This window comes from Meleagris gallopavo, chromosome 1, assembly GCF_905368555.1.
Source record: "Meleagris gallopavo chromosome 1, MGAL_WU_HG_1.1, whole genome shotgun sequence".
Lineage (NCBI taxonomy): Eukaryota > Metazoa > Chordata > Aves > Galliformes > Phasianidae > Meleagris > Meleagris gallopavo.
In genome coordinates, this window is record NC_139404.1 from 20,269,179 (window position 1) to 20,293,670 (window position 24,492).

A 24,492-nucleotide genomic window follows, 5' to 3' on the forward strand; every position below is an offset into this window, starting at 1 on the left:
TGATCAATGTTATATGAAAAAGCAAAGGAATAAAACAGATTTTTACAGTGAACTACAAAACTAAAATTGCAAAATTCCTAAGCCACAAACCCATGTAATTGTCAAAGCACAAACAATACTTCTTACAGTAAGGCAGTTATGTTTCACACTTTTTCTAAGGAAAATAAGGATAGGCAACGGTGTAATATTAATATCAATTCAGGAAATACATTCCATAGTAAGATATCAAATATATTATGAAAGGAGAGAAAAGGAACATGGTTATTTATCTGGCTTGAAAACAGCACAGTGTCAAGTTAATTTAAAATTCAATTTCAGTTTAAAGCATTACAAGGAAGAGAGAACTCTATGTATCATAGGTTGTAAATTGAAATCCTAGCCAGGCTTTTGTCTGCCAACTAGTTGTGTATCAGCTATAAAGCCAGATTGTGGGCGCTTCTTTTAGGAGATTGGGCTGCAAGGCTCTCATAAACCACATTCAGAGAACTTTGTCATTTACTGTTTCCAAAGGCATTTTATTTAAAGTTTCTCATATTCAGTTACTTAACTGAAAACTGCTTTTACAATAACCCTGAGGTAACTTGCACAACGTGGAGCGCAGCACAGAAAAGCGTGCAGGGCCCTACCCTTCAGGGGGAACCAGGAGGATCTCATAGGCATTCACACAAAACCAAATAAGCAAGAGCAATTTGTGAGCAAAAGCAGCTTTTAGCAGAACACAAAAAAAGGAGTGAGAGTGAGTCAAGGAGGAATTCTGTCTTCCAGTAGCCCCTCTCCAGCCCAGAGGCCTGAATGATGACAAAAATGCAAGTATACCCCTGACCTCTGCTCCTCCAAAAGGAAGGCAAAGAAAAGCGGCCCTTTACAGCAGCTGTGGACGTTTTTATTTAGTCTCATAGGCCTTCAATCTCAGTGTACAAACACGCTGCAAAATCTCCAAAGCTAGCTGAGGGAACAGACAACACCTTGGAAGGGTTTGTTTTTGGCAAAGCGGAATGTAAGGTGTACGCAAACCGGTACTCCAAAAAGGCACTGAAATTTATCTCCATTGACACATCCACAGCTGGGAACAGCAGGAGCAGCTTTTTCATACTCACCTCGCTCAGTGCTATTTTGGAGATACGGGGAGAACACTTTGGAGTTGATAGAAAAGTGATTTTTAATTTCAATAATGTCTTTTATTCTGCCTTTGCAAATTACATAATTCTGCATTTGCTTAAGAATGCTCATTACATATAATTACATTTGCATTTTTCATAAAACAATAATATCCAAAAATTGTGGAGGTTCAAAAAAGCCAAGGAGTGAGGAATTTGATGGGGCATGAGATGGAAGAGAGCTATTTTCCTCTCCTTTTTAAAGAAATACATCTGGGCTTCCTCCTTCTCCCACAGCCAAGTTTGAGACCGTAGGTATTCTCCCCAGCCTGCTTCTCACTTATACTCTCGCCACTGGAATGGTTTATTCACATTTTTGCCTTACTATGCATTTTTGGACCTACAGCTCTGAAGTGTTTTTTTATACATTTTTTTTCCATTGGCACTTACTCTGGAAACTGCCATCACTGCACCAATATTTATGCACGTGGTGATACAAAAATATGCCATTTGCTTTGATGTGCAGGACATTTAGCAGTGATAAGAAATCCTACTGACGTCATCATTATATGGTGGTATAATCAAAAGCTTTAAGTCTGAAATACTCATTCAGTGTCCCTTGCAGAATGGCCAAAACAAGCCCCAGAGTTGCTTAAATTTCTGCAAAAATTAGGAAATGCAAAAAAAAAAAAAAAAAAATCACCCAAACTACCCAAACTTAAAACTGCATCAGAACACAGCACAACGACATTGCACACAAGAAACATACAATGCTTGCTTTCTTTCTGTGCTAGCCATTATGCAGCATGTGACTCTCCATTCTAATGCTATTTTATTAAAACATTTTTGGTAGCCAGATGTTGTCAACACAAATCAGGAGGAGCTGAAGCTGAAAATGCCAGCTACTCCTAGAAATAATCAAGGGACTAAACCAGCCCCTGTCAGGGATGCCCCTCACGTGATGGTGGGAGCTTTCTGCAGAGGAGGCTTCAGTCTCTTTTGAGCTTGATGGAGGCTGGGAATTAGAGCTTTACTGGGCTCTGTACAAGCTGTTTGATACCATCTGATCACAAGATGGGCCCAAACATCTCTCAAAGATGAGTAGAGATGATCTGACACAGACACAAAACATTATTAAAAGGCTTTCCCTTCAAAAAAGGCTGGATAATATGATGAAATGCTGGATAAAACAGCAGCCTACAGCGCATGTTAAAGAAAGCAATAGCTCAGCAGAAGAGTGCCAGCAGACTAAGACTTAGCATTTTCAGTTCTTTCATCTTTAAAAACTAAACAGATTGTTTTTGTTTTAAAATGATTTTAAATGTTCTTTTTACTTTTGGTTTGCACACAAATAATAAAGAAACTTCATATGTTCCAATACTGTGCTAAAAAAGCGTTTAAAGTTTTCTACAAATTGGAAGTACTTCAGAAAAAAAAAAGATATATATGAAAAAACCCCAAAATATATAATCAAGTTCTTTGAAGTCATTTTATGCCCTACTCAGACTTTCATACTAATTGGCGAGTTTCTCATTTCATCTTCTCAGACACAGATAATTTCTAAGTGATTGAGATTTAGATGCACTATTTTAATACTAATGGTGTACTTAAATGAGGTTAGATTTTAATAAAATTCTAGGCATTCATGATAGAGAAAGGCTTACACCTGGGGGTATATTTTTACCAAAAAAAAAGAAAGGTAGGCTGCTCTATCATAAAATGAGTCAACTCAGATAATTATGTAATCACTATTCATGATAATCCCACTACTAAGTATCATGAAAAAACACCAAAAATATATAAACCCTCAATACTCACATGAAAAGCCTTTGCAGGTCCAATCTTTCCTCATTCTTAGCTTACATGCAAAACTCTCGGTAAACAGATGCGTTAGGGAGTGTTAACACAGGTTACTTGGGATTAACTGAATCAATTCTAATTTGGCCAGTAAAAACCTTGACCACTTCCAAACTTGTTCATTTTCCAAAATAACAGCAATTAAACCTCAATAAATTCAACGAGGAATAGTGCAAAGTCCTGCATTTGGAGAGGAACTGGAACAAGCCCAAGCATCAGGACATGAGTGGGACCACCTAGAAAGCAACTCTGCAGAAAAGAGAGGCTTGGTGGACAACTAGCTGAACATGAGCCAGCAGTGTGCCCTTGCTACAAAAAAAGAAACCTGATAGGATCCTGCTGTATTAAGCAAAGCACTGCCATCAGGTTGAAGAGAGATCTTTCCTTTCTATTCAGCACTCCTGGAGTACTGTGTCCAATTCTGGGCTCTCCAAGATGAAAGATACATGGACATCTTGAAAAGAGTCCAATGTAGGGCCAGAAGATGATGATGGGACTGGAGCAGCTCTCCTCTGAGGAAAGGTTGAATGAGCTGAGGCATGTTCAGCCTGGAGAAGAGGAGAATCGAGGAGATCTCATCAATGTCTATGAATACTTAAAGGGAAGGTGCAAAGAAGACAGAGCTAGCAGTGCCCAGTGCCAGGACAAGACGCAATAGGCACAAACTGTTACACAAGAAGTGTCATCTGAACATGAGGAAGCTCTTCTGTGCTGTGCAGGTGATGAGCACAGGTTGCCAAGAGGCTGTGGAGTCTCCTCCATGGAGATATTCAAATGCCGGGATGTGGGCCTGGGCACACATCTGGTGTGTTCCTGCTGGAGCAGCGGTTGGAAAAACAGACCCAGAGGTCCCTGCAAACCTCAGCCATTCTGTGAATTCAGGAGCCATGTTAGGACTAACATTCTAATTTTACGATTAATATTTTAAAATCTGTATCTTGCCTTTGAAATACATAATGATGAAAAAATAATTTACTATTACAAGTGCATTGGTGCTAATACCTGCACAAATGTTGCAGCAGACCTTTTTCAGTAAAGAATTATTTGCAGAGCTAGTTTAAGGTTGCAAATAAGACTGTAGTATGTCCAGAGGTTAGACTTCAAACAGCTTAGCAATGGCCTAGAGATGTAATCTTTTAGAAGTATAGTAGCTTCAGCCTTGCACTGATTTTCCCACGGAAATGCAATCAATTAATATTTGAGTTTTAGTTGTATCCAAACCACTTCTTCAATAGTTTCAAGTGCCACACTCATTTCCAGCAGCTCTTTTTAAGCAGCTAACAACATGAAAAATTTAAACAGGCAAGAATGCTTTATTCCTTTGCCATTCCTGAGCCATTGTGACTGCTGTTGCTGGGTGCTTTCCTCCTTCACTTGGGCCCTGTCCAGATCCTCCTCTCTGGGAGGTATCCCTGACCCACATTTGAAGGAGGACTTTGTGGTGGGCTTCTGTGGTTTATGCAAAAAGCTGAGATCACCTGCAACTCTGCTCTCTCCATGTTAAAGACAGAGCCTGTAATGACTGAGGCCTCAATGTAAAGCACTGTTTGTTCAAAACAGAAACAATGCAAAGGAAAGTCCAAATGCAACAAGCAGTTCATACATCTGCATGGCTCACGAGGAGTCATATGCCTTCTGCATGAAAGTCCTGGAAGGGTTTCTCTGCTTGCTCAACTGTGAATTGGGATTGTGTCTCACAGCTGTCATTTGCTGCTGTTTGAAGTCCTCTTTCCACATCTTAAATGAGGGCAGAAAATATCCTCCATAGGAAAAAGTGTTTTCAGAACCTACAGAAATTGTTTTACCACCTCACCTATTCAGCCTGGAGCACAAAGAAAGCCTAGAGAAACAGATGCAAGTGCAACCTGCCAGTGCTACAGGTGCTGACGATGCTGTGACTCCATAGCATCTGCTGCTGTCCATAGTGATTGTGCCTGTTACCCTGAGTGAGGGGTCCTGTATTCTACACCTCTAACCCACATGTTCCTGCAATACTGAAACACAAATTCAGATGAATTTTTTGTATGTTCCTATTGGTCTTCCAAGTATCTTCCATAGATTCAACTGAGAAGTTGATGCACTACTTCAATCTTAATTTTCTCATAAATATTATGCAAAGGGATCATAGAAGAAAACCTATTAAATTCTCAGAACTGCACTACAAGTCAGTCTGAAGAGGTGTCCTCCTCTTGCCAAGTATTAACCAGCTCACAAATACTGCATGTCCAGCAAAGAAACTCTTGCTTAAGGCAAAGCATTACTGCCAGGGTACAAACATGTCATGACTGCACATTATTACGATCCTTCAAACATAGCCTCACCTAATCTTGTGCTGAAATCTATTAGCTTCAGTTAGAGAATAAATATTATTGTAACGAATAAATAAATATCCTCCAAATAAATAAGAAAGAGATGCTTTTGCCTTTGCCAGGGAACAATTACAGGGAACTCGCGTGCAGACAGCATGGCCATTCCTCGCTGCAGAACACATCGCTGTCACAGCATATGACTCTCGTGCAATACTGCATCAGGAGACAGAAAGTCAAATAATCTCTTTTGCTTTGATGAAAGCATGAGGAAGTGAACTCAGATAAAAGCAGGGAGTAATCTGTTTAAACAGCTTGTGTCCAAAGTTGAAATTAAACAAAATCAATAACAAATACAAGCTTGCTGGAGAATCTGCTTTGAGCACGACGTAAAAAAGAGATGAAATGTGCCTACAAAGATATTTCATGCCATAATATCCTATACGAGAAAGGAGCACAGACCTTCCACTGCTTTAATTACATGTGTTTATTTATTTAGTTGTGCCTCTCTACAATTTCCAGTATTTGTCAGTAATGGTGCAGTTAAAGAAGCTTTTGGGTAATTGAGAGGTAATGATATTAGAGTAAATTAAGATTTATTAAAAGAACAAAGAAAGAAAACAGATAATGAAAGCCCTCTTCCATTTCCACTATTTAGCCCCAATCTTTGGTGGCACAGTTCTGGCACATATCTATTCAGGTCAGGTTTTTAGCTCAGCTACTGTTGTGTGCAGAGGTAGCACAGAAATGCTTGCATCTATGCTGTCACAAAATGGTTTTTAAAGAACTGGCCTTGCACGCTTTGGGGAAGACACGGTTCAACAAGTCTTCTGTGCTTTTTTAAGGGAAAGAAAAAATACATAACTTCTGTTTACTGGGTAGGAGTAATAATACCTTCCCACTCCCATGGAAGATTCGGTGTACATATCTATAAAGACGACAAAAGAAATGTTGACAGAATAAGTGAATATTGCATCTGCATTTGGATCGCTGTAACACATCTTTCCTATGCCTCAGTAGTCAAAGGGGTGAAAGTAGCTGCAAGGAGAGCAAACAACTGGTGTTTCAAGATAAATGTATTCAGGAAAGGAAGCAAAGCCTAAAACAATAATTGCAAGCTTCTGAGAAAAGGCATGAGATGTTCATTGACATTTTCTACGTGGACAGCCTGTGAAAACTTCCCTGTTAGCCTCCCTTTTGCTGAAGTAAAACCAAAACAACAACACTTTTTGAAAATATTTTTTTGTAGAGAAAAGACCAGCACTACTAAATACAGTGTGCAGTGAGGGCAGGCAAATGGAAGCATAGCAGCACTATTTACAGCACCTGGGAACACTGAGTTCATTATGTTCTTTAAAAAATGCAAAATGATTGCAATCCTAACAACAAGAAATACGTAGCACAAATTGCCAACTTCATAACCTACTTCCTTCTAAAACCCAAGTGAAGATAGCTTTGCAGATTTTTGTTGCTCTTCTCAGCAGCCAGCGAGGATGCTCCTCCTACAAATGAACTCTTGTACAGGCCAAAATTTTCCAGAAGGAAGCAGGACGATGACAACATGCAGGCTGGCCAAAATAAATAGTTTCTGATTCATTAAGTAGAAGACAGAAATTGGTATTTATATCCTTTGTAGCAATAGAACAAATAAGCTTCAAATTCCACGTACATTGTTTGGTCCTCCTAAGAATTCGGAAAGGGACAGCTGAGCAGCAGCCCTGTGAGCACGGCAACTTGGGGTCTGGTGAGTCTGTTTGTCACCGAGAACCAACCATTTGAATACAACACAACAGCCCCGTGGCCGAGGGTTTAAGCAACCTTTTACAAGGAGTGAGTCCTCATGTTTCTTTGGAAGGCTTTGGCTTCAACAAGAAACAGTTGCATCATGCACTCCTAATTACTTCAGCAAGAGCTGGGATCCCTCTGCAAGCATTTCAGAACATTCTGTAATTTGGAAAATTAAGGTGTTGCATGATCTTCCCCAGTCTTGACAGCAGAATTTTCTGCAGAGCTTATTTGAATTTGTTAAAGAGAGAAATAAAAGGCATACAAAAATTATGGATATACCAAGCATAAACTTTCAGATGTAGCACTGGTCTGCCATGTATGGCTTTCAGAAGTGGTAGCAGTATATTCCTGCTGCACTATTTTCCCCTGAAAGTCCATCTAACTTCGTTTCGGTGAAAAGCAGATTTGTTATTTTCCCTCAGTAAGTAGCACCACAATTATTCTTGCCTCCTTGTAAGAATGAGCAATCTCTGCAGAAGATGATCTATAAAGTTTCTTAACTTTCCTGGGAGGAATATATATTTTATTGTTCAATTTGGTTTCTCAGTAACACATATCTCTGTCTTCGGTAGTGAAGTACAAGGAGCTCTGATCAAACATTTTAACATGGGGAAAAGAAAACTGTGTTTTATGGGGAACACATACATACAAGGACACAGACACGCTACATGATTATGAGAAAAGGCTGCAGTTTCTTGTATTTATATGTATTTCTTTATAATATACATATTTTTCCTTTGTTTATGCACAGGTGTGCTATTGATATGCTAGTGCTTCCAATGGTACCTCACTGAGCTGTATTTCTTTTTCGCTGTATATGCATTCCTGGAATGCAGTTAGTTACAAGGACAGGCAAACATCTAAGACACCAGCATGCAGCTCTCATCTTTCAGACTAGGCATACATCGCTGGCTAATTTCATGCCAAAATGTAATAGTAAGCTCTGTACATTGATTCAGCATAAACTGAGGTTGGCCAGCATTTATGATAAAGCCTCGTTGTAACATAAACTGCAGTTGGCGGCTGTTTACTCTCCCCACTGAGTGGCAAAAAGAAGCAGCCCAGCAGCAGACGTCCTCTTGACAGACCCCACTGTGGGCTGCAGTTTCAGCACAGGGTCAAAACCTCTCCTCGGAAGGGTAAAAGCTGCAGCTTGCCCAGCTGCATCCACCTGGGTTGGGCAGCCTAAGCGTTCTGTAAGTGGCTGGAGTCTGAGCGTCAGAGAAAAACAATGGCAAAAAGCACAGAAGCGTGTTTGCAACTATCTGCTGCTATCTGTGTATCTGCAACAATGTAATCTCGCTCCCAGGCCGCTATCTTGAGGAGTTTGCTGTCTCTGGCATTCGTTGCAAGGTTTTCATTCTACTTCTGTACACAATGCGCTTTCCAGGAAGCATTTGCTTACTTAATTCTCTAAAAAGATATTGCATATTTATTTTGCAAGTTGCAAACAACCTTCCTCTCATTTACAGCCCAATTCCACGGCAAGCTCTGAGTGCGTGGACTGTGCTTGGCCCATAGGGATGTGCCTCATAGGCAGCTGTGCTTATTTCATTATAAACTGTAATGCAATACAATCCTACAGCTCTAAGGTAAAAGCACAACCAACTCATAAAGACACTTGAAGACTTAAATCCAATTCCTTGTCATGAGAGACTTTCAGCAGTTAAACTATCCATCTTCATCACCGTAATTCAACAGAAGGCTTCTTATTACGCAACAGTATGAAAACAAAGTCACAAGTAATTAACATTTAGGGGGATATGTGAATATAAGAACTGGCAGATCAAGCACAGCATTATTTGTTCAACCGATGCCCTGAAATCAGTATTCTTGTGGTCAGAAGCAATTTGACTCATCTCAACTTCTACCTTGGTTGAATTTCTCTTTTGATTTCTCTGTCAGGACCGTGGGGCAAGCAGCAAATTCATTTGTTCCCCCAGGGAGAGCACAAAGTGCAGCAGCTCTTTGGTGGCATACAAGAGGCAACTTAGGCCATTTTTTTTTCTTTCAGTCTCAGGTCAGACCCATGGGTCACTCTGTGTACATGGGATTTTAAGTGGAGGTCAGCAGCCTGTCTGTTGCATGTAATTAAATTTGTTTTACAAGCTTATCTAGGCAGTAAGTAATGAAATATCACTTCTCTCAGGACGAGATTTTCATTGTTCTGAGTTGCCTGACAATAGGGCTTTTCTCAGTCTTTGTTACCAAGCAAATGTGAAATTTCAGAAGAGCTATGGCTGGTAAATCTACAAGAACTGCAAAGGACCATGCAGGGTCCAAGTACCAACAGCCTTAAAGATCATAATAATTAACGTAGGCATTCCTTAATGCCGCTTCCCAATCTGTACCCAGATTTTTCTCAACTTGTTAACAATAGCAATGTTATAACACAGACAGAGAACATTCTATCTTTGTTCTTATGTTAGCAAAGATATATCCACAGAAAAATGTGAACAACATTTTTTAAATTCAAATCCTTTTTTTTCAAGTCAGAACTACATCAAAATCACCTTAAGAATATCTGTAGATATTTTCCTAACTTAGAAAGCTCATTAATCAAATGAAAGGATTACAAAACCTTAATCCAAGTATTATTTTAAATTATTTCTACTCTTTCACAACATTGAAGCATACTGAATTCATAAAAATTTAAGCACTCCCTGAATGAGCCATTATGAATCAAATTTTCCAAATGAGGGACAAACCCATTTCAGACTCTGAATTTTTGCATACAGGCTAAAGAAGTATATGCCTGGTGTACACTTGTACAACTGCCCCACACTTCTTTCTAGCTTGGATTACTATTCCTGAATCCCCAGATTAATCAGATGGGAGAAAAGGAAGCAAAAAATCTGCCCCTCTGTGTAGTTACAGCAGTCTAACTCCACCTCTGAGAGTTGTCCCTTTAAAGTGCCTTGGAAAGAGCATTTCTTACATGTTGGCTTAGCAATCAGTTGGAAATGGGATTAGGATAACATGAAAGGGAGTGCTTCCTCATGCAGATTTACACCAAAACAACTTGGCTGATGCAAATTTGCAGAAGACAAAGGCAGAGTTTGAGAGAGAGGCCTCAGGATTTACAACTGCAAACAGAAACTTACTGGAGACTAAATAATTACCTTGCTTCTCCTCAAAATATTCAGCTAGATTTGACTGCACAAAGTATGTTCCGTGTCCTGAAAAAAGCTGTAGTGCAGAAAAATTTGCAACAAGTGCAGCAACGTTTACATCAACAGACTTTTAGATACAGGACTATATAGCCTAGCATGCAAGGCTGCAAAGGAGATGCAGAAGGGTATGATCAAGGTCAAACAAATTGTAAGTACTCTAGAGAAAGTGAATAGAAAATGATTTTCACCACATTTCACAATATGAAAAATCACAGAGCACTCAAGAGAATCATCAGAAGTCAGATTTATAGAAGGCTTGTTTCAAGACCGCAGAAGGGAAAAAAAGTCTTAAATAACCTAGGAAAAGCCCATCACAAACTCTTCAGACAGCTTCATCAATATCTCCTAGCACCTGTCATCTGTTTAATAGAGACAGTTTGCCCGTACAGATTACTCAACCTACCCTTTGTTTCCACAGCAGAGCTTAGCAATTGTGATGGGTGGCAGACTGAGAACCTAAAAATTAAGTTCACATAATCCCTTAGACTGAGGTGACAAATCTGCACGGACACTGTTAAGCTGCAACAAGTGATTCCAATAATGAGTATATGTTTACCGTGTAATTACTGTCTCTATAAATCCCAGGGGAGCACTGTGCGAAGAATTACATAAAGTATTAATGCAGTTTAAAAAATGATCTGAATGCATATAGAGTTATGAGGCCTACTTACTTTTCAGGTCTGTGTGTGCCCATTTGAGGTAAAACTATAAAGCAGCACACCCAATCGTCACTATGAACTGCTGATTTTAAAAAGGAACTAATCTGTTACATTATTTGTACCGTGACAATTATAATAATTTCTTTTAAGGGTCGTAATACCAGTTATGCAGGCTATGATATAAATAAGAGACAGCGTCAGCCGATTCACTGAAGCAGCTACATTCATCCACAATTACACACAAACGCCCACGAAAGAAGGTACAAGCTCACCATCAGCTCAAGTGATTTATCAACGATTATCAATTATTCACTGTGATAAACACAAATACCACCGGCAAGTTTTTCTCCTTACTAGCACCAAACCACCACATGGCTCTTGCAGTTTTGCTGCTTACAACCTATTTTCCTCAGAAGGCTGTCTGAAATAGCCAGAATTCTCAGGTAAAACATTGGGAAATTTAGAATTACCTCCAGCTTCCACCTCTTTCCTGGATTAATAATAATATTTAAGAGATTTCTAACCACACTTGAAAAGAAAGAACAGCTACGGGACTACTTCTTCCCTCCCTGCTCTCTGGAGAGAAAAATGCATGGAATGTATTTAAATAATGCAGTTGAACTTTTTACAAGCAAAAACCCCTTCTTCGTTTTGAATTACTTATTTGTAGTGAGTTACTCGTTCAACACCAGCCAAAATAAAGTTTATCCATTTAGAAAGAACTAACCGAGTCAAAACTCTTAAAATTCTGTCTTAATGCTGTTTTTCTCCTATTGTTAATTCAGCAAGTTAAGAGAAAGGAAACTGATTTTAATTCATTTAACAGAATCCCAAAGACTAGATTGTTCTGTTATGAACAGATGCCTCAAAGATTTTCTGCCAGTGCTGTTTCCTCTCCAGCTGGGAATAAAGTTTTCCCCCCATTAATACAAGTCAATCATTCTCTGCCTCTCAAATTCATCTTTGAAGTTTCCAGCCATCTCAATGTTCCTTTCATGAATGCAGATTTCTTTTTAGCATGTAAGAAGTTTCTTTTTATTGTATTTGTATTTGTTGATGAAGTTTGGAAAACGATACGTTCAACTATACATTATATAATGTGTAGTAAAAGTACAGGCAATGATAGATGACAACCACATGCAATATGACGGTCATCTTGGTACTTTCAAGAAGATGACCCTGTCCTATGCAACATGCATACCCCTCTGGACATTTTGGTAATATACACAGTGACACAATTTGTTTTACTTTGATCAGAGCACTGTGAAAGGTGAGGGAGGCAAAGAAGGTTCTCCAGCACCAGGAAAGTGGTGGAGAACAGCACAAGTACTTCACAAAACAGCCAGTTCACCTCGCAAAATAGAGCTGCAAAGTAATTACTTTCCATAAAGCAAAACACTGCAGGCTCAACAGCGCTCTCATCTCTGGAATTCAAGTCTAATACAAGAAATTGGAAGAGTGCCAGCATTTTGGGAGGTTGCTACTAAATCAAAGGTGGTAGCAAAAATACCTTTTGATGTAAACAACCAGTTTGATTAACAGGGTAATGGGGCAGAATGCTTCTCACTGTGTCTAACCTCATCACACTGAGTCTTTATATACTCTCTCCAAATTCTCCTTTGGGAAGATCAAGTTTGCCATATTTCATTCTGATATTAGTCTTCGAGCATAAATAATATATGGAGATGAGCTAAAATGCCTCATTGATTAAAATTCTAGACTGTGAGCTTGTCACATTTCAACGTGCAAATTGCTTCTGTCTGGCCTGCTTTCAGAAGTCACTCATCGAAATATATAGATGCTTGATTTTAAGTTTGGTATTACTGCTGCGATTTTTCTCTACAATGGATTTGTAAGTAATGAAATATTTGGTCAAATGATTACCTAATGAGACGACAATATTACACAACGTGGTCGCCTTCACACTGATGTGAATAATACAGCCACATATTGGGTTAAAAGCAAGCCCGGAGGTTTCTACCATGGCATTTTAACCGTAGCTAGAGCCCTCAGCCCAAGAAATCAAGCAGAAATGGAAGACTGCGGATACCAAATCTGCAGAGTAATAACCTTTTACGTATTTACAGGCAATTCTTAAACACCAAATCCATCTAGGTAGTTGCAGGCTTTCCTTGGAAACCAAACACAAATATAAGCTTTAATAAGAACAAAGAATAACTATCTGACTTCAAGTACTTATCGTTGGTAATGCAGAGAGACTGCACACAAAATGAAAAGGCAATTTGGGAGTCGTGACATACAGCACCATGCCACATGTCTGAAACATTTGTTTATAGTCCAGTGTTCAAAGAATGAAACATTCCTCTTGAAAACAGTGGTCAGGTTTGCATCATTCACTGTATCGAAGAGAACCCATACATCTGCCCTCTCATGGTAATCTATTTTTTATAATCACCTCGGGAGAAGAAAGAATTTCAAAGCGAGTGCAGCTATTTGAGAGCAACATGTTCATAAAACTCTTGTTGGAGGAGTTTGTTTTCAGGCTGCAGCCCAGATAACGAGATTATTTACTAGATTCACAGGACCTCCAACAAACAGTGTTTCGCATAATCCGAAAGCTGTAGCCAGAAGCTGAATGGAAGAAATACAGTCCAGAAGCATATTTAAATGTACTGCGCTGTGAAAAAGAAGCCTATTAGTACTTCTCTTAGGAAGACGCGCTAATTCAAACATGGTATAGGTAGTAATAGTGTTAATAACTGTAGGCAGCAGAAATGAAGGGGAAAAAAAACATGTAAGCCACCATTATGCTTCAGGAGAAGAACTGAAGAATGTAGAAACATCCATCTGACTGCAGAGGGTTTTGTTGTATTTTAATGTTTTTATTTTGCTTTTGTTGTTTTTTCTGTTTAATAGTTCTAGGACCAAGTCTTCCATACCCTATTATAAGTTCGGATCAGTTGTTGGGATTTTTAACTGGTAAATGTAAGGCAAGGTAAGGTCTCCATGTCAGTCTCCTTAAAAAAACAACAAAAAGCCAACAATGATATGGCAATGACAAAGAAGAATGGGAGGCAATTCTTCTACACAGGAAGGTTATTAAAACAAATTTTCTCTTGAACTATTATTTTCTGTATCTCATTCTCTTTCAAAAAAATGCATGTTTTGGATCTTTCATTGTTACTTCATGCTGGCAACCTATGGATTTAAAGGAAAACAGAGCACCTGCAGAGCTTGCTTTCTCAAATGAGAATTTTAAACAACACACTTATTAGACATTATAAAATCTGTTATTACATACCTATATAACAAAAGGGGAAGAAGCCACTCAAAACAGAAGGAATCTGTTGTATTATATTTGAATAGAGAAAAATTTAGCGTGTGTAATATTCATAGCCCAAATACACACACAGAGAAAACTCGTCAACAAACAAACAGAAAAAGGGCAGATAATTTCAGATTATGCATGACACACTCTGGCATGTACATCATACTGATACGCACAACAGTTTCATGTTTGTCCATTTAGCTGTGTGTGATGGGCAATGGTGCAGAAAGCAAGAGACATTTCAGGGAGGGAAATTGCATGGAAAGAAAGTCATTTCGATTGCCCAGCATTTTCTCGGGCTGAAGGCCATGCACTCTGACAGGATCTGAAGAAGACAGGACTGCTCCATAGCAGACCACAAGTACTGCATTTGACCCAGGTTATTAAGATAATGACATAGTAGCTATATTGACATTTTCAATGAATGCATAACCTAGATTTTCCACATTAGTATAAAATACTAAAAAGCTACCAGACAAACAAAACAATACAGTGGAAATGTCACAGTCAATTGACAAATTACAAAGCTATAAGGGAGTTTTGGCAGGCAATTGTCATCTCTTTAATTTTGCCCCTGCTGTCAAGACACAAAACAATGACACCTGAAATGGGTGAATTTGTGGGATGTGAAAGCATGTGTTTGCCAGACCTCTTTACAATGGGCAAATTGCTATAGAACAGGCCATATAGGAGGCACTTTCATCAATCCATGGCTAGTTTTGCAGGGAATGGTAAATCTTGAAAACTAGACATTCATTTGACATTTATTTTTCAATTCTTCCCTTACACTTTGCAGTTTCTGTTAACATTAAATAACATGCTGTTACATGAAAACTATACATTTACACTGCAAAATGCCAAACACAGGCTAGCCTGCAAACAGATCATGGTTTATCCCCAGTGATTGGATCCTGAAAACAGAGATCCAAACAGAGCTACAAGATGAAGGCAAAAACCTTAATGACTGACAGCAACACATTCAGAGCTTTGGTGAAACCGGTCCTTTAACAGCAGCACATACTTCTGGATATCTGGAAGCTTCAAAACCCGTCTGACTTGAATTTATTTTATGGACCTGACAGAAAATGCTTCCCCACCTCCCATTTCTTTGAAGAAACAGAAAAAGATTCTCAAAAATGCCTTCAGTAGCACAGATATTATAAGATCTGCCCTATATGTGAAGAATGGTTAACATCACCAAAGCGCCCAATTTTGAACATCCCAAAACAAGAAACACAGTCTACTAAGAAAAAAGGAAAGAAAACCAAATCATTTCTCAAAATGAAAGAAGATGCTGGAAGCACTCTTTCAGTACGAGCCTAAAACATGCTCATTCTCTTTCTAAAGACACGAGTGGAACCCATAGCAGTGTGACTGGCTACGTGCATCCTCAAAGCCACGAGTTTACCTCCCCCAGACAAGAAGCAACTGCATCTGCTATACAGTGTAATCTCCAGTAATGAGCATGCTCTCTGTTGATGCAAGTATATAACACAAATAATTTAGTGAAAGCTCTTTGTGAGAGGCCACAAAGATCAGGCCCTGACCCTACCATAATGCAGCGTGGGCTTATGAGCCGAAAGCAGTTCATGTCTGGTGGCAGATGCCACACCAAACTGTCAGTCCTACCCTTCCTCCAGAGATTGCCATGCCTGGAAAAGGATGGCCAGCATATTTCAGTGTAAGTTAGAGTACCAGGCTGTAAGTGGGGATGAGCAGGAAGTCAGCTTTCATTTCCTTCAACCATTCCTGCTAAAAAAACATAGCTGACAGCTGGAGTGATAACCTCTTAAATCAATTCAGCGTGAAATTCCAGAGCGCTTCTGTCAGTGCCCTCAGAAACTAGATGGTTTTAATCATTAGCTGGCTGCATTAGTGAAAGTAGATGGGCAAGGCAGCATGCTTGGTGTCAACGGTTTATGTTCCTTCTTGTTATCTCTTTAAACAGCAGCATCTGAAGGAGTCAAAGTATTCATCGAATTCTGCCATGGTTTGGTCTACAAATGCTGCCTGCAGTTTACCAGGATCTGGCTCTTTAATCTTTGCTAGGAAAGGATGAGTAACCAAACACACTGTAAATATACACAGCTCAAGCCTGTTTGTCCTTGCCAACTGAAAAGAGTGGAAGCCTTCAGAATTCTGGATCTTCTCTATGAAATATCTGCAAAGGTTTTCAGGAGTTCAGATTGAGTTGCTGTGCAAAGTTTGAAAAATAGGCAATCTGAACGAAGTCTGAAACACTGTCTCCTTGAAATAGTTTTCAGCACAGGAAGTTCTGCCCAAACTATCATATCTCTGAATTGATAAACTTTCATTTCTCCTTCTCCTGTAGAGACACAGCAGACTTATATTTCACCTCAACTAATTTTTCCAAGTTTTGTTGACTTTAATTAACAGAAAAAATGAGCTACAACCATTCTTTTTTTAAATCCATTTTACCACGAGGCAGAGGCATTTACTATTCTCACCAACTCACGAAAGCTGTAACTGTGAGATACAGAATTACTGAGCTGAAGAATAATATTTGCCGTAGCTCTGGTTTTAATATTTAAGGGTGAGGAATAACCTGTGTTGACAGCAGCTATACCTGGTATGACTAAGAAACAGAAATAGCTTCTCAGACATCCATTCTTTTTTACAGGTTGTAACACAAATGGTTTTATGAGCACTGGAATGAATGAAATTTGTTTTCTAAAAAGATTTGTCCTCTTGTGGCTGACTGACTGCTTTAACTAAATACAAAAGTAAAGAATATCCCCCAAACAAATATCAGAAAACCCACACTGAAAATCGAGACAGAAAGGCAAAAAGAGATTAGTGTTGTTTTCCTACAGGATAAGCCTCACTGAGTTTGCATCTTGGTGGGTACCCAAGAACGAATGCTTCGGGCATGGCTCTGCGACAGCCAACCCAGATAATCCGTGCCACCAAGCAGGGCAATCTTCTGCCACACACAGCCTTCTCCCGTCCTCAGCATGAACAGTGCAAGCCCAGCTCCTACCTTTAGCTGGCCCTCAGGAATAAACTGATTCAACTCACTAATCCAGCAAAAAACTCATTTGCTTTGCTTTGGTGAGCTTTCTGCCGCACAAGACAGCTGAGTTGGCTGCCTGTGCAGACAGACACGCTCTGGAGGCCATATGGGGAAGACAGGGCAGGACCACCTCCTTTGGCATTAGGAGTCATCATGTTTGCCTCAGGCACTCTGACTGACTTCTACGCTGGCCCCTCTCTGGCATGGACTTCTGCTTCTCTTGATCAGAAGCAGCCCTCTGTGTGAAGCCCCTCACATGTGGTAAGGACTGAACTCCCACCGGAAAAAAAAACACCTTGATGGGACGCTCCTGGGCTTCCTCCTCTTCTCACAGAGCTTGGTGGAGCCTAAAATTCTTAGTTGTTTTGATCAAAGTTGGTGATGCAGAAGGTGGCTGAGAAGATGTAACACAGAGATGCCGGCAGCCTGCTTTCCTGACCGAGAAAAAAGAAAAGGAATAAAACATACACGTGAGTGTACCCTAGGCACACCTCAGTCACCGTTTTTAACCCTTACACCCAAATCAGGAAAAGCTCAGTGTTTCAGCTGTGGTGGATCATTTCTTTTTGTTTTCTCAGTGCAGCTGAGCACAGACTGGAAGATGGCTCCGTGCAGCCCCAAATGGACTCAGCTCTCCCTGCCTCTGCCAACCCTGACAAACAAACAGGCGAGCCCAGGGACAGGGGCTCTTCAGATGTCTTCCAGAACATTTTCCTTTCAAACAGGCCAGTCCTAGGGCCAACAAATCCCTGGCAAATCTGAAGTAAGTTTTCTGATGGATCCTGCTGAATAATCTGTCTTGGGACAAAGCGCTGCCAGGGCCCAGCTCTGGGAGAAGCCAGTGGGGGGCCATCCTCATAAAGGCTGAGATCTGGTGAACAGCTGTAGGGGACTGCAGGACCCAGTGCACTCACAGCTTGCGATTTTTGTTGTTAGCTGAAGCTGGATCTGACCCAAGCAATTTGTTAGTTAACTGTAAACCACTGCCTTGCCACCTTCACAGGCATGCATCCCCCCCTAACAGCCCCGTGCTGTTCCCGTCTCTTCCTCCCCAGTGTCATACAGTTCATTTTAATGTGCACAGGCCCAAATAAGCGACAGATTTTCCCTCCTCTCCCCACAGCTTCATGGGAGCTGATGTGGAAGCATTGTCTAAATCCTGAAACCACAGGGTAGGAACTGTATGTTTCATTTCCATTTGGCAGTCACACCATGTGATTTTGGTTAACTCTGTCCTTCTGCCGAAAAAGATCCCATCAGCCAAATTCACCAAGAAACCGTAAGACTAAATTTAGTAAATGGTTTTAAAATGCCTCCAAAATCTTCTCAAAAGGCTTTTGCGAACACAATAAAAGGCCTTGTGCGGTAGTCTAAAGCCCTAATCCCTCAAATCTTGGGCTTTTGTGTGTCTGAATTTGACTCAAAAGTAATTTATGTATATTTTTCCAATTGTTAAAGGAACGGAAGGCTCCTGTCACACAGATTTTTACTTTATCCACAGTTCCTCTGATTTTGAACAGGTATGGGGTTTTAAAATTAAAAAAAAAAAAAGAAAAAGCAGTTATTGACACATTAAAACTTAATAGCTCTTTGCAAGACACTGCATTTCATAATCAAAACCTCCTTAGAATTTTCATTAAAAAATGAAATCACTGATCCAACAAACCATAACAGCTGCAAATTGGGTCTGGAAATAAATACTTATGCATAAAAAACTACTTATTAATATTTTGATGAGGCTGAGGTCTGCATTTGAATGAAAAAAGGCACTCTATGATTAAAAACAAAACCAACATAAAACACGATTGACTTTCATAGTTGAACTCTCAAGTGATTTAGAAAGTTATCTCAAATGTAGTTATTAATAGCAAAGGTGATATCAAAAATGGAGATCTGTTTCTCTTTGGCACCAAGGAGAAAAAGAATCACCACAAAACCTCCAGAAAAGATATCGCCACACCCAACAGGATAAAGCACAAAACAAAAACAAAACAACAAACCAACCCTACACTTTTTTTTTATACTCTTGAGTCTGAGAACTTGACCACAGCAAAGCAAGAAAAAATGTCTCAGCATTGTCAGGACTAGCCTTTTAAAACACCAGCTATGAAAAGTCAAACTTAGCTACTTAGTAGGGTTTCTCCTTGCAGGACTCTCCTAGCCCAGCACATTTCCCTGTGCCAGAAAGCTATGCCACCAACTTCCTGCCCTGGTGAGACTCCATTAAGACCATTACAGGGAATCTGCAGCAACGTGCTTGCTTCCTTTCCCCTAGAAGAAGCTTAGGGCCATTCTGCTTACCTTTCCCACCTAATTAGCAGGATCTGGATCAGGAGTTCTGGCTGGAAAAAGCACCCCAGCAAAATAGTGTACTCGACCAGAGGGAAGTAAACATCCCCTTGGGCTCAGGCTGCAAGGATGCACGCTACCTCCATTGGGGGAGATCCTGGTCTTGGCAGCAGAGGTTGAACCTTCCCACCAATATCCCATTACATGTTGTTGCTTTATGACAGATGGCAGCAGAGGGACGGTCTGACAGAATGGCATCTGATATGGAAGTGCGTATGAAGCAAAGGTGTGTCACTGAATTTCTCCCTGCAGAAAAAATGGCACCCAATGACATTCACAGATGCTTGCTGAGCGTTTATGGAGTCCAAACAATGGATGTCAGTGTGAGGTGATGGGTGGTGCATTGCAGCAGCAACACCATCATAACAGCTGTGAAACAGTGGGTCATCTCTGCTAGTGCAGATTTTTAGGAGGGCAGCATGCAGGCTCTTGTTCATTGCTGGCAAAAATGCAGAGCTAATGGCAGTAACTGTGTTGAAAAATAGTGTTTTGTAGCTGTGAATCTGCTCTATCAAATGGTGGCATTGTACTCCTTGTTGTGGTTTCCATGGGTATAAATAGGAGGCATTACTTTTAGAGTTATCCGTATACATAATTAAAATCGTAACACTACAGTTCACGTACATACTACACATCTTTCACTTTCAAATGCATTCCAGATCTGTTCCAGAAATGTGGTTTAAATTATGTGCACAGGCAGTGCACATCACACACAGTGATCAAGAAACTCTTAAACAGACTATGGAATACAGACAATTTCCTTTTCAAATATCTGCCATCTTATCTTCCAACTATATCTTCCAAAGCCAACAAATCAGATCATATAACAAAAAGAAAGGAAAACATCTATTCAATCTTCAATCATATTACTTCTTCTTGGAAAACAGTTAGCAAAACTATCCCCCCAAAGCCCTCAAAGCAGTCATTAGCACAAGCATTGCTTGAAAATGACAGAAGGTCACAAACAGCAAACAAACTACATCTTCTGTAACACATTGAGCCCTTATTGCTGGAAAACACAGCTGTCAAGCATTACCTGCAGTAATTTTGCTGTGGAGCTCAAGTAGTTTAAATTAGCCAAGTCCTCAAACAGACTTTTACATTCTCTAATCATGACACTGAGTATCAGAGGGTTCTCAGGGTTAGTAATCTACATAATTTCCCACTCATAGTCAAGAAACTCAGACCTTATTTGAAGTAGCTCTTATTATTATTGGCATTTCTTTAAAAGAACACCTTTTTGCCAACAGGCATAAGAAAACCCTAGCTAATGTTTTCATATGTTAAGCCAAATAATACATGTTCATTGGACAGCAACTGCGTCTATTTTGTGGTCTTTTCACAAACTGGAGTGGCTTGCCTCCAGAGCACAAGGCATGAACCAGATCCAAAGCACACAACCATGTGCTGCCTCAGCAGTTACCTGGCTGCAAGGGAGGTAAAGGGAGCAGTGCAAAACAGCTGTGCAGGCAGTGCACATGGAGCAGCTATACTGTACTGCTAGACACCATCCACAACACTATACACAAGTCTCATTAACTCCTAGTTTGAGGGGTTCTTAAGAAAAGCAAGCTTGTTTCTGAGAGGTTTAATTTCACTATAACAGTGTCCAAGCTTGCTTTAGAGAATTAGATGGTGCCACAAGTCAATAGGGGATTACAGGATGAGACAGATGAGGCCAATTCCTGTTTTCTCAATCCAAATTAGGCAGGCTTATAATAATTTCAAATATAGGAATGCCATGGAGATTATTGTCTAAATCAGACTGAACTATATTAGTGCCATTATCTAAAACTCAGCCCAAGAGCAAGTCATTGGATGACAGCAGTTTTCATTTCAAATGTTTTTTTTTTTTTTTTTGTAGAGGCCAAATCTATGCTGATAGTAACTTCAAAGACTATTTCTTAATTTGGCAGGGAATGAAGGTTCAGGGAAAAAAAGAAAATCTTCTGAATGACTTCTCCAAAATTAAGGAATTTATTAGCCTGGCCATAATGAAGGAGATGAAGCAGATTAGAGAACACAAATGTTTGGCCAGAAGAACATACCAAAAGTGAATTAATTATGAATTTACCTGTGTGAGAAAGAAAAGACATAATGAGCTCGTTTTCTCACTGAACTAATTGGAAAAAGAATATATGTCAATGTGGACCCATTTTTTTCCTGTAAGAAAGACTGACAGGTGTAGCCAGTCCTTCTTGGTAAACAGCAGTACAAATCAAGAAAAGAACAAGTCTGTAGTTTCACTTGCTCAGTGTGGTTGTTGTATCTGAAGGCAGGATCCAAGGAAAACGAAGACTTAAATTAAGTTTTATCCAAAATAAACAGACACCTCTGAAAGCAATAGTGGCAAATTACAACTAGGACCCACAGGTAAAACCTCATTTTCTTCCCCACAAAGGGAGCAATGCAGCTTTGAGCGAAGGAAGTAGATTTTATCAGTTTGTTTTGGAGGGAGAACGTGGTTATCTCTCATGCACTGAGATGACCAGCAGCACAGCCTTAGGATGTTACTCCACGTGACAGATCCTCTGGAGATAAAGGTAGCTAGAAGGGTTTCCAGCCCTTTCCCTTATGCAGTGATTACTTCCTACACCCTTCACACCCTGTGCTAGAGGTCACCACTCCTTCAGCTCAAGTGCTTATCGAAGCATTTTACAGACATGATTTAAAGCCCAAAAGACACATATGAGGCCAAAGATTCACAATGTAGTCCTAGCAGCATTCTCTGCTTACAGCACTGATGATGTATTCTACCTGCTGCCCACCTATGCTGCAACACTTGTTACCAAATGGGGAACAACCCAACCCAGAAAAAGGCTGCCAAAGGTGGAGAAAAAGTAGAGAGAATCTATTCTGTAGAAAACTTTTTTTTAAAAGAATACAAAGGCAGGGTGTGCTCTCACACACATCCACATACAGATCCATGCCAAAAGTTTTGTCCAACAAAAGCACAGGCTGAGGTGGTGGTGAACTTCAGCAGGGACAGGGGAGAAACCACAAAAACTGGAAACTCTCCATCTGGTTCTGCTGAATTAAGACTCAGAAGATCTAATTCCTCTTCCTACAGTATCACCACTTAAATGATCTTCCAGCTTCAAGATGCTTCAAGAAGCATTTCAGGTTGATATTCATACATGTCAGTGCCATGCTAGAAGAATATACTAATCTCACAAGACACAAAAAGACCAGCAGACCTTTTCTACCATTACCCTGACTAAGTTCTCTGTTGATGACTGCATTTGCTATATCATCAAGTTCTTCAGGAAGTTCTCCAGGAAGTATTAGCTGGATGTATTGTGAATTAACTTCTCATAGCACTGAGATCTGTTATCAGGCCCAACTATATGCTTGCTGTTTTCCATCCACTAAGGTCTAAACTGAGGAGAATTCAACACTCAACAACCTTTGGCAACTAGACATGGCAAATCCTCTTGGATCCCACAGCCACATGACAGTGCTATGTGTGCATGTTGCAACACAAAGTTAGAACTCTAAACCAGAAGCACATGCTTCCTGAGCTGACTACATTCCTACACAACTTCTTTAAGCATAACCTAAGAGAAATGATTTGCCATGGAAGAATTTTAAGGCATCAGTCACAATCTGAAACCAGATAACACTTTCTAGCTCCAGTTGAAGTAGCAACTGACCCCAGCCCAGTGCTTCTGCGAGACTGCTGCGCAGGTTACCATCCCCTTAAAGCACCAGCAGAGCCATCTGGATAATTCTCCATCGTTCATTTCTGCCAAAATTAACCAGCTGAGAGGAGACCTATTTAAACTATTTAAGCAAACCCTACTAATTCTGACCACAGGAACAGCTGACAGAGTTGCAGAGGAAGGAGGAGCTGTGATCTACCCAACAGCTCTTGATGTCAACACCTGTGGCTCAGGAGGGTGAGAGAATAATAAAAACAAAAGTAGACCTCCTCTTTTGTGCCCAACAGAGGCTATCTGACCATGTGCCAAAGAGTATTGGCAGCACACTTAGTTTTATGTTTTCAAGCAGTAATAGAAGGGAATGACTGCAAAAGCTATGAGCCAAAGCACAAGACACCTATGAATTGCCTGTGCTTTCAGATGGAGTAAATGTGGCATAGCACATTCCTCAGAGCTGTGTAAAAACTTTTATCCGATACCAGTGTTAGGCCAGTTAGACCATAAAAAGTCAAGTGATTACAGGAAGTACCCTTCCTCATGTCAAAGATTACTGAGGGGAAAAAAAAGTTAATTGAAAAAGGCGTAGATCCTGAGTTGCTCTGTATAAAATCATAAATGACTCCCCAGAAAAGTCTCACAGATCTGTCAAAGCTGCTTCCAGATCCATTTGGTTCCCCTTCCAAATATTTGTAATTTTTAAAGCAATACATTCAGCTCACTGCAAGGGGAAAAACTGCTGCTCATACTACATATGAGTAGTGGATTGGTGAGGAAGGGGTTAAAATAAAACAAGCATTTGTAATGGAAGAGAAAAGTGTTCATTGCTCTGAGGCTGGAGAAGGTCATATGGGATAGTGGCACATAACCAAAGATATGATAAATGGATTTAGCATCCACATTAACTTCTCAATAAAATCCCAGGAAGACTTTTGCTGGCTTTTCTAACCATGTGTGCACAAATTCAACATGCATTGCATCGATTCAGACCACAGTGTTTTTATATATCTGTTGATCTATGTCCGAGACCTCATTTATTTCTCATATTTTTGCCTGCAAAAGTAAAAAATCTGCTTTTCTTGCAAGCAAGACTGTTCCTGAAACGTAACTGTCAATCCAAAAATGCTTCCCAGCCCTTCTCCTTGGTGAACAGAAAAGCAGCAAGTACTGCAAGGCAGTCAGAGTGGGAAACAAGCTAGAGAGAGTGCTGCAAATGTTTGGGCTGGCGCCTCACATCACACTGCAACCTCAGCACAGCAAGCTGAGCAAGCGCAGGTCCTC

At 40.1% G+C, this 24,492-nt stretch overlaps 1 protein-coding gene across 3 annotated transcripts in view; it reads right to left on the minus strand.

The window, feature by feature from the left end:
* PLXNB2 (plexin B2) overlaps positions 1-24,492 on the minus strand; it is a 249,335-nt gene that overhangs the window by 179,018 nt on the left and 45,825 nt on the right. The gene's annotated exons all lie outside the window — the stretch shown is intronic.